Source organism: Capsicum annuum, chromosome 9 (assembly GCF_002878395.1).
Source record: "Capsicum annuum cultivar UCD-10X-F1 chromosome 9, UCD10Xv1.1, whole genome shotgun sequence".
Classification (NCBI taxonomy): domain Eukaryota; kingdom Viridiplantae; phylum Streptophyta; class Magnoliopsida; order Solanales; family Solanaceae; genus Capsicum; species Capsicum annuum.
In genome coordinates, this window is record NC_061119.1 from 131,344,552 (window position 1) to 131,354,146 (window position 9,595).

Consider the following 9,595-nt stretch of genomic DNA (forward strand, 5'->3'; position numbering starts at 1 on the left):
GATCATGGTAACTGAGGCCATGTTCTGCTCCAGGTCTTCAAACTGCACTTCTTTCCTTCCTTTGATCCTTTTCAGCTCTCATCCACATGTTTTCATCTCGTTACCTATGTGTATGAAAATGTGGATATTAGTGAATTTTATCATAGATATATCTCACTTATTCATTTAAAATATGATAATATGCACGAATGCTGAGTGTGAATGAGTGGTAAATTCACCACTCATCAATTCCCTATAATTGACTGTTCATAAAAAATGCTCTGCCCCTAGCCTAATTCATCCCTCAAGAAAACTCGTCCCTCTCCTATAGATTCTCTTCCACCAGAGGATATGTCACTACAACATTTTAGGCCTATGACTATACTTAAATCTAGACAACACTTATAAAGTGTTGCCAAAAATATTTTTGACAACACTTTTAAAGTGTGGCCATAGCAATAAGCTTTTGGCCACAAAAACATTGGCAACATTTTAAAAGTGTTGTCTTTTAAGTTATATGCTATGATTTATAAATGTTGCTAAAATATAAAATAATCGACAACGCCTTCTTATATATATATGACTACACCCTTAAAAGTGTGGTATCATTATAATTTTAACACCATAATTTTTAAGTGTGGTTTGATCATTATACTCAAATTTTAGACCAAAAAATTTTTCCCTCCATATTTTTATATTCCCCCAACATATCATAATGGCAAAATATTTGAGCAGCCCTAAATTTTCAACCCGATGAATTTTTTTTAGTTCTCTTTGCGCCATTGTTCTGTTAACTCCTTCTCTACTGCAATAAAAATTTTCAATCCGATCGAATTTTTGAATTTCTCCTTGCGTCCAGTTGATCTGTTAACTCAATCTCGCCTGCGTTTTTCTTTGAATCTATCTGGGTAGGTTTTTTCAATCTCTATATGATTTTGTTTGAGCTAAATTCATCAGTTCTTCTAGCTAAATTCATTGCTGTTTTTTGTGTTTTGTACAGACCCAGCTCCACAAGTTTCCTTTGAATTAAGTAAGCTCCACTTTCTTGATTTTAGGTTGAATCTACCAAGTATTTTGTTGATTAATGTTTGTTTGATTTGGATTTGTCTCGCGTAATTACCCTAGTTTTGTTTGATTTGAATTTGTCTCGTGTAATTACCCTAGATTTTGTTATTTGAATCTCTATATGTGTGTTGGTTGTTGGACTTGTTGTGGTTGGTTATTGGTTTTTGTGGCGGCGGAGGAGAAATGAATTGGCTAAAAAGTGGAATATTAGGAAATTGGAGAGTAATTTGAGTTCTCATTTGGATTTGATTAGTGGAAGTACTACTTTGATTAGGTATACTTTTGATGAAATTAAAGCGGCCACGAAGAATTTCTCTAGGATGACTATAGTTGGGACAAGTGGGTATTTGGGAATGTGTACAAGGGTGTGTTGCCTGGTGGGATTGAAGTAGGCTTTGAAGAGGTTCAAAAATTTTTCAGTTGTTGGGACGATGGGATATGTAGCACACGAGTTTGCTTTGTATGTCCAATTTACGGAAAGAAGTGATTTTTATAGCTTTGGAGTTGTGCTTCTTGAGCTTTTGAGTGGAAATAAAGCAATAATAGAGTTTAAAGATAGACAGCCGAATCTTGTGACTTATTGGGCCTGGTCATTGGTAAGGGAAGGCAGAGCATTAGATGTTCTTGAAGACAACATTCTACATTTAGGCCCTCCAGAACTTAAGTATGTATTGGTGGTTGTTCTTTGTTCTCATCCACAACTGTATGCGAGGCCAATAATGGACCAGGTTGTGAACATGTTAGAAACTGAGATACCTGTTCCAACTATATTGGAAAGACCAATTTCTCTCATTGCTGATCTTGGTGACATTGAAAGGTCTGTTGGCAGTAGTGGTGGCTCAGGTAATCTGTCAACTGGTGCAGGCTATTAGCGTCACATGTTTGAGCGCAAAGCACCCCTGGAAGATAGTGTAGAAGTGTTCTTCACACTGTTGAGTCTCTCCTTAATGGCTGAGTCTCTTTCATATATGAATTTCCCTAATGGACTGAAGTAAATTTTGTCTAAAGCAAACATGAGAAAGAGGAACTCAGCCATCATTATAGGGAGTGTTAAGTTGTAGTAAAAAAGAGAAGCTTTTTCAATTTCTTCGGCGAGTGAACGTGGTGCTATGTTAATACAATATGTTAATCTTCTCCATTTATCTATTCTTGTTATGCACTCTGCTTTTTTGTAGTTCAGAGAAAAGAACCCTGTAGTTTACCTTTCTTTAAATTATTTTGGTGATAGCATCAACATGATTTCTTGCAAGTTTATCTTTATTACATCAGTTTCTTGCTTTGAGTTGTCCTTATTTTCTTTGTCATATTTCTACTTTATTAGAAAGACCCTCATTTCAACATGTGTGTTCTCTGTCCTTCATTTCAAATGAAAGGGTATTTTTTGTCTTTTTAGCTTTATCATTAATTTACATATTGATTTACGTTATCAGCTTTTGTGTTTGTTATACTGTTACCGTACTAGTTTACATGCACTTATCTTTTGTGTTTGTTGTACTGTTATCCATCCTAAGCTGGTTGTATCGGAAATAGCCTCTCTAATTCTCCTGAGGTAGTGGTATGGTCTGCCAACACTCTACCCCCCAGACCCCACTAGGTGGGAATACATTTGGGATGTTGTTGTTGTTCTCTTGAGTAGTCTACTGAATGGACACGTATCAATCAGGCTTCAACTTTAGCTCATCTCCTCACCTTTAACATTCTTCTCAATTTTCTTTGGTCTAATCCATTTTCTCGTTAATTTTTTCCCGATGAATTAAAGTGTATATTAAGTAATTAGCACATGAATTTTTTTTAAAAAAGGCTAATGTTGTGCTGAAAATTGGTGCATGAGAAAATCGAACTCGCATCTTGGCGGGGAAAACCCAAAATATGTAATCAGTTCGTTTTGCAGCCATGGCGTTGTCGTCTTCTCTTTGCCCCATTTTACATGGATCTGAACCTCAACTTCAAATTGTCACTGTGAATTCTCTAGAATCTGGATCCAGAAGATGATTTGATGGAAACCCAGTTCATTTTTAGCTCAAAAGACTAAGGCAATCGAAGAAGATGGAGATTTTTTCAAAATGTTTGACCATATCCGATATGTCATTTATTACCATTTCCGATACGTCAATGATTTCCTCTTTGTTCTAGCCAGCAATCTTTTTACCTTTTTTGTGTCGACGAAGTGCACAAATAGTTGATTTTAAACCATTTGCAAGGTCATTTGGTGTTGTAATTTTCTCAATATTATGTCCCTGTTTAGATAATGCTTGAAGTTTACAAATTGCAGGGAGTTACACGGTATTGGGAAGCTCTCTAAGTGGCCTATGATTTCTATATTGGTATATTTGCGAAACTCCCCTTCCTCCCCCAAAGAATAATAATCTATTGTCATTGATGCGATGTTAATAGCAATAGTAGTAATACACTCTATGTTCCACTTTACTTGTCTTGAAACTGTCCAGTAAATTCTATAAAAAGTAAAGGACCCAGATTCCGGAGTTCTCAATACAATCGTGTTACATTCCAGTGTTGCACTGGATGATGGGAATTCACCTCTGGTCAGTGCTTCTTGAAAGAATTGTATGAATTTTTATGTTTATGCAAATAGGTTAACGTCACCTCCTCATCCTATTTTCAACTATCACAACTTCATATGAGCATCTAGCATTGTTTTAAAGCCGCTCGATAACATCTCGACACTTTTATGATTTCATTTAGTACTTGTGCTGGTATTATTGAGAAAATAGGAAATAAAATGATCTTCTACCGGTAGCTTGTAGCACCTTAGATGTCCCATTCTCTCAAATAGGCATGACAAAAGCTTATTGCAGCATATTTCACTCACTACCACAAACGAGTTATCCAGTAGTAACACTAACTTTTTTTAGATTGTGTTTGCAAGAAATGGAGAAGGTTTGATTTAAGCAAAGTTGGGATCTTCGTCTTTATTTCCGCTTTCAAAGGTGTATATATGCTGTGCAAATGTTTGTACACAAAAAGATCACAAAAACAATGTCAAGAAGGCAAAAATGTGTGGATAATATGTTATTTGTATAGAGAAAGCAATGAATTCAGTTTAAAAAGTAAGTGAGATTGAGGTAACACATTTTTTCTTCCTAGCATTGTCTAATATGCTAGGGAATTTGATTCTAACAAAAGATTTGGCTGATCCAGAATTCAAGGAGGCCTCAAAGTTCTTCAATGTCATGAAGGGAATCATGGAGTGGTAAGGTAGGACTAATGTTTCTGCTTTATTTCCGTTCTCAAGACGTTACATTTTTCAAACTGTTCATATGCTATAAATGGTGTCTTTTTAGTGAAGGTTATTCTTGGCAATTATGTTTTATGGGGTTCTCTTACTTTGTTATAAATTTTGCATGTTCTTTGTAAAGGTTTCATCATAAGATATGTTAAGGTCTTCTACTTATATATGTTACTGTATATGCAGAACAGTTCATACATGTTGTTTGCTCGACAGTGATTTTGGTGGTGGCTTGATTAAAGAGTTATCTATGAAATGAGATTTATGTTGAAGAGCTAAATTGGTTGGATGTCTTATTTCTCTGTTAGCGAAGCATGTGCAGAAATACTCAATGAACGTTAGAAGTTTTTTTACCTCTCCTTTTGAGGAATCTTATTGAGAATATCGACATCTTTAATGGTTGGTTTACAACTGTTTATACTGAACATAATGAATATAATAGTTTTAGGAAACATGTTTTATCTATATTAGGTTGTCAAGTAATTAGCATAAATAGAGCTCTTTATGATTAGTATTATTATGTTTAGCTGATCTTTTGCAGTAACCACTGCTTGCACAGTTTAATTCTACAATCATTCTTCTTCATGCCATTGAGCAATTTCTAAGGGGTCGTTTGGTTGGGAATAAGTTATCCCACCATGTATATGGGATAACTTATCTCATCACTATGGTACAAGTGATGGGATAAATAATCCTGAAACTAACCAATATCTCCAACCAAACGGAGAATAAGACAATCCTGCATTTTATTCCGGATTTCCGAGACTATTATACCTTATACCTCATACCAAACGACTGCTAAGTTTCTTATAGGAATTGCTTCATGTATGATATAGTATTGGATAGTTTTTCTCTTAAGAATTGGTTCATGTATGATATAGTACTGGATAGTTTTTCTCTTCAAGCTAACTCAGGTTTTCACATTCAACCTCTCACCATCTTTGCTTGTCAATGTAAAATTGCAAAATTGTATAACTTTCCCGTATTTTGACAGAAAAAATATGTATTTTTCACTGCGACACCTTTACCATGGCTTACCAGATGGTGCTGTCTTCAGATATTATCCCCGAGTAAGAAATTATCTACCTTACCATGCGAAAACATACTTCAGATGAATAGCTCTAGGTTGGAGGTTGAGATTCTGTGAAACTGTAGACACATATTGTATAACATGGTTAGACAGTAATATAAATGGAAGACATTGAACCATTCAGTGTCTTGAAAAGCTTAATTCCCTTATAAGTTCTTCTGCCAACCTTGTTCTGTTTACTTAAATGACAGACTATATGTCGAAAGATTGATGTTGTATGCTATCAAATTCTAACATAAACTAAAGTGAACTAGATTGGCTCATTCTACTTGTATGTTGTGATCTTTAAAAAATGGTGTTGCATAACATTGTTTTTGGCAACTCTGATAGATTTTCTCAGCAGGAAGTAAAAGCAGAATAGTTCACTGAGAGGAAAGCAGCAAAAGAAGCTACAGCTGCAGCTGCGGCGGAGAAGAAGTCACCTAGGTCATTGACAACTATTCCTTCGGAGGCTAGCAATGTTTCAAGGGATGTCACTAGTCACCCTGCGAGACCCATGTCTGACGGGCAGAAATGTTCCGCAGGTATATCTCTACATGTAATCTTAGTGATGGAGTGGAGACAGATTTAACATTGCTCCTCCTCCTCTTCTTATTTTTTTTATCTCAATCATTTCAAGTAACTATTAACTTAAACAAAATGTTGTATGCATAGTCTGAAAGGAGAAATCCTGATCAGTGCTTTAAGTATAAACCATACAAGGATAGATTAGTTTTGATCCCCTATATTTAGAGTTGGACATAAATAGGTCTTTTAGCTTTGTATAAATGAGAACTTCTGATCCAGGATTGATTGAAGGCTTTTCACTGATGGAAAAGATAACTAAATTTAAAATCTGAGAATTAGGTTAATGGAAAAGAACAACTATGGAGATAAACTACAAGAACACTCCAGAAAATATACTCGTGAAATGTTCTTACCTAGGGGCTAGGATTGTCTCGCTCAAGGTTCACAACCATGCTTTTCGACATTAAGCAGGTGACTGATCAGTATATACGTGTCTGACATACCATTGGATTTTCACATGTCACCTTGAAGCTAATAAACTTATTTGTGGTCAAGGGCCATGCAATTACCTTTTGCCAGTTTATGAGAACCAATGCTGACGGAGTGCATGATAAGCAGAGATACAACTTGATCTGATGTAGAACTAGTGTTGTTTGTATTTTTCGTAAACAAGTCTATTGATCTGTTTGAAGGGAGAAACATGGATATGAGGATATCATTTCACTAACGTTGCCTTCTTTGTCTTTTATAACATATCTTTGCGAGAAATATCGATCATTATTCTGGACAGTGATTGGTAAATAAGCTATTCTTCTTTTAGCAGTTTGTACATGGAATATGTTAGTTTGGTATAGCTATTGTGATGCAAGAACGGTATAAGGGTGTACTCACTGCTTGTTAAAGATTGAATGTGAATATCCTATGCTCCTTTATGCTATGTTTGCTGAACTCTTTGTAATGGGACTATCTATAATATTAGAAAGCTGGAGTACCTATCTGCTATAGTTGGTCAAATGTCAAAAACTCAGGTTTCAGTCGTGTAACCGGTACAATGAGAAGACATTAGAAGAATATAACCTTCTAGTTGCTAAACAAAAAGGAGAACTGTAACCTCCTTTCCGAGAGATCAAAGCAAAGTGGATTGGGAAAGTTATTACTATTGTGATGTAAACTTCAAAGAAAGAATGAATGGCTAATGGGAGGAGAATATCTTTCAATGACATTATTTAAATCTTTATTTTTCTCTGGCCATTAGCTTAATACCTTGATTTTGATGCAAGTTGCTTCTTGTCGGCATGCAGGATTGTTTCAAGGCATCTTGAAGTTCTCACAAGTCTGTCCACTTGAAGGCAAAATTATCTTCTCTGGCTACTGAAACTCCAGCAGAACAAAATGCATCCTCACCTAGCAATGGTTGGCTATATTACTTGAGGAAAGGAATATTTATCCTTTGTTGATGTAATATGTACATACCTTGCAACCTTGTTTTGGATTTCCATGTGTCGGCTCCATTTAGAAATTCAGATCTATGCATTTTTATATAATTGCTTTATTTTAATCAAATCATATCGTATTGTACTTAAACATAAAAATCTCCCGGTCATATTTTAGTTGGTCTCGTGAAATCAGTCGGGGAGTTCGCAAATTGGCCCGGACACTACGGTTATTAGGAAAAAAAATAAGAAGTTTTGTAGGTTGCTGTATGTCTTTTTTTTGTGCGTGTCTAATAGCTGAAGTAAAATAAGTTACCGGGCGCTTTAAGTTACCTCTCGTCTTTTGCTCCTTTTGAATATAACTTTTTGCTAGGTGCTTGCTGTAAGGATGCAAAAATCACTCTCTCTATATTTTCTTTTGTCTTTCCTCTCTTATTTTCTAGAAGTTGCTGTTGGCATTCATTTATTGTCCAAAACTCAAGGTGCTTACTTTTTTCAGGATGCCAAGGCCCCATCCAATATCAAAAAATCGTGTTGTACCTGCTCACATTGATCCAACCTGAGTGGGCAAATGATGTGAGTCATCTTGACTGATTTCTGCGTATTTCAAGTGTTTGTCACTGCTTAGTTCTCACACACAAAAATATTTTTTCATACACATGAGCACACATGTTTCTGTTTTTTGTCCCGTCTCTTCTAGAGATGGGTACCCAGAATGTTGACAGTTGCTTCACTTAATTTGCTTATTATTTGGAGCGGAGGTGCCTAATATCTCACATTTTTCTCATTCTTAATATCAATGGTAGAAAATATGTTCTTTATTTTAGTTTATTTCTGTTTTGTTTTTGTAGGGTATTCCAAAAATTGAACCCAATAGTGATTTGCAGCATGTTGTTGTGGTACTACTTATGTTGAGTTAGTAATGGTTTGTAGTTATATCCTTCCCCTTCTTTTAAGATCTTTTTCACTACTTTCTTGTCATCAGTAACATTTGAAACAATCTTCCACGAGACCAACTCCAAGTTAATTTGTATGGTGGCATTAGGTGGAATCCTATTTCAATTGGCAACGACGCATACATCTTGGTGTAAGAATTCGACATCACTCTTCCAACCTGTTAAAACTGGACAGTTGATTTGCTAACAAGGGGTCAGATTAGTTTTGAGATCTGATATTAATAAAAAGTTAGATTTAAGGTTAATTGAAGATATGAACTGGGAAGTTTTCTCTAACCAAGTTTAGGTGAGTAGTAACTAGGGATAGATGTTCATGATGTTAAATGAAAGACACTGAGGTGCAACTGGAGAAATTCAGTAAACTTAAGTTGGTAAGGCTAAGTTTATATAATTTGTTGGAAATTAATACTCTTTGCCTCTAGTTGTTGAGCATAATTTTACTTCTAATTATTTGTTTCATTTTGAATGTGTAGAAACAATGCGGTGGATCAAATTTGAATGGTGGGCGCCACAACTCAACTTGATCTAAGATTAAAGCGAATGATGAAGAATTTTTGAAATATTTTGATATGCATTTATATATATTTGGTTTTTTGTGGAACTTGGAACAAATTTTTATTATGTTGTTTTCTAATTAGTGTGTAAAAGACAAATTTTTTTGAAGTTTCATTGCAAATCTATGCACTTCAATTATTTATTAGCTAATTGATGCATGAGATTATATATAAATATGTATGTTTATGTAATGTGCTTAGTGATGTATATATTTCGATCAAAATAATTATTTTTCAATTAGAAATTACTTACTTACATTTTATATGCCTAATGTCATTTCTGTAAAATGTGGCTTGAACTATCGAATTTTAGGCACTATTGCTACACTTTGAAAGTGTGGCTAAAACATGCTTACACTTTACAAATGTTGTCATAGAGGAAGTATTAAAGGCTACGATTTTGAAGTGTGGCTAGTAATAATGAAAAGACCATATTTTTTTAAATGTTGTTATAGAGGTGCTACAAAAGGCTATGCTTGTGAAGCTTGCCCAATAGCAAAACAAAGGCAACATTTTTTAAGTCTTATTATAAAGGTTCTACAAAAGGCTATGCTTGTAAAGCGTGCCCAATAGCAAAACAAAGGCAACACTTGTAAGTGTACCTTAATGGCCATACTTTTTAAATGTAGCTGATATGACAACAGTTGAAAGACGTGGCCTTTGATCAAAGGTTACGCCTCTTTAGGTCACCCCCAAAAAGTGTTGCCTAAAGTTCGAAAGTGTAGCCTTTGATCAAAGGCCACACTTTTTACTATTTTAGGCCA

General features: G+C 35.0%; 1 long non-coding RNA gene across 6 annotated transcripts; it reads left to right on the forward strand.

Annotated features, from left to right (window-relative positions):
• Nucleotides 1-587: 587 nt before the first annotated feature.
• On the forward strand, nucleotides 588-8,938 carry LOC107842723. Of its 6 annotated transcripts, none has more exons than XR_007044985.1 (8): nucleotides 588-887; nucleotides 980-1,009; nucleotides 3,317-4,112; nucleotides 4,204-4,260; nucleotides 5,725-5,905; nucleotides 7,190-7,897; nucleotides 8,173-8,408; nucleotides 8,751-8,938. It is a non-coding gene; the product is annotated as an uncharacterized LOC107842723 (long non-coding RNA). The 6 variants fall into 6 exon arrangements; XR_007044982.1 differs by having other exon boundaries at nucleotides 3,317-3,368; nucleotides 3,918-4,260; XR_007044981.1 differs by having other exon boundaries at nucleotides 589-887; nucleotides 3,317-3,368.
• The last annotated feature ends 657 nt before the right edge of the window (nucleotides 8,939-9,595 follow it).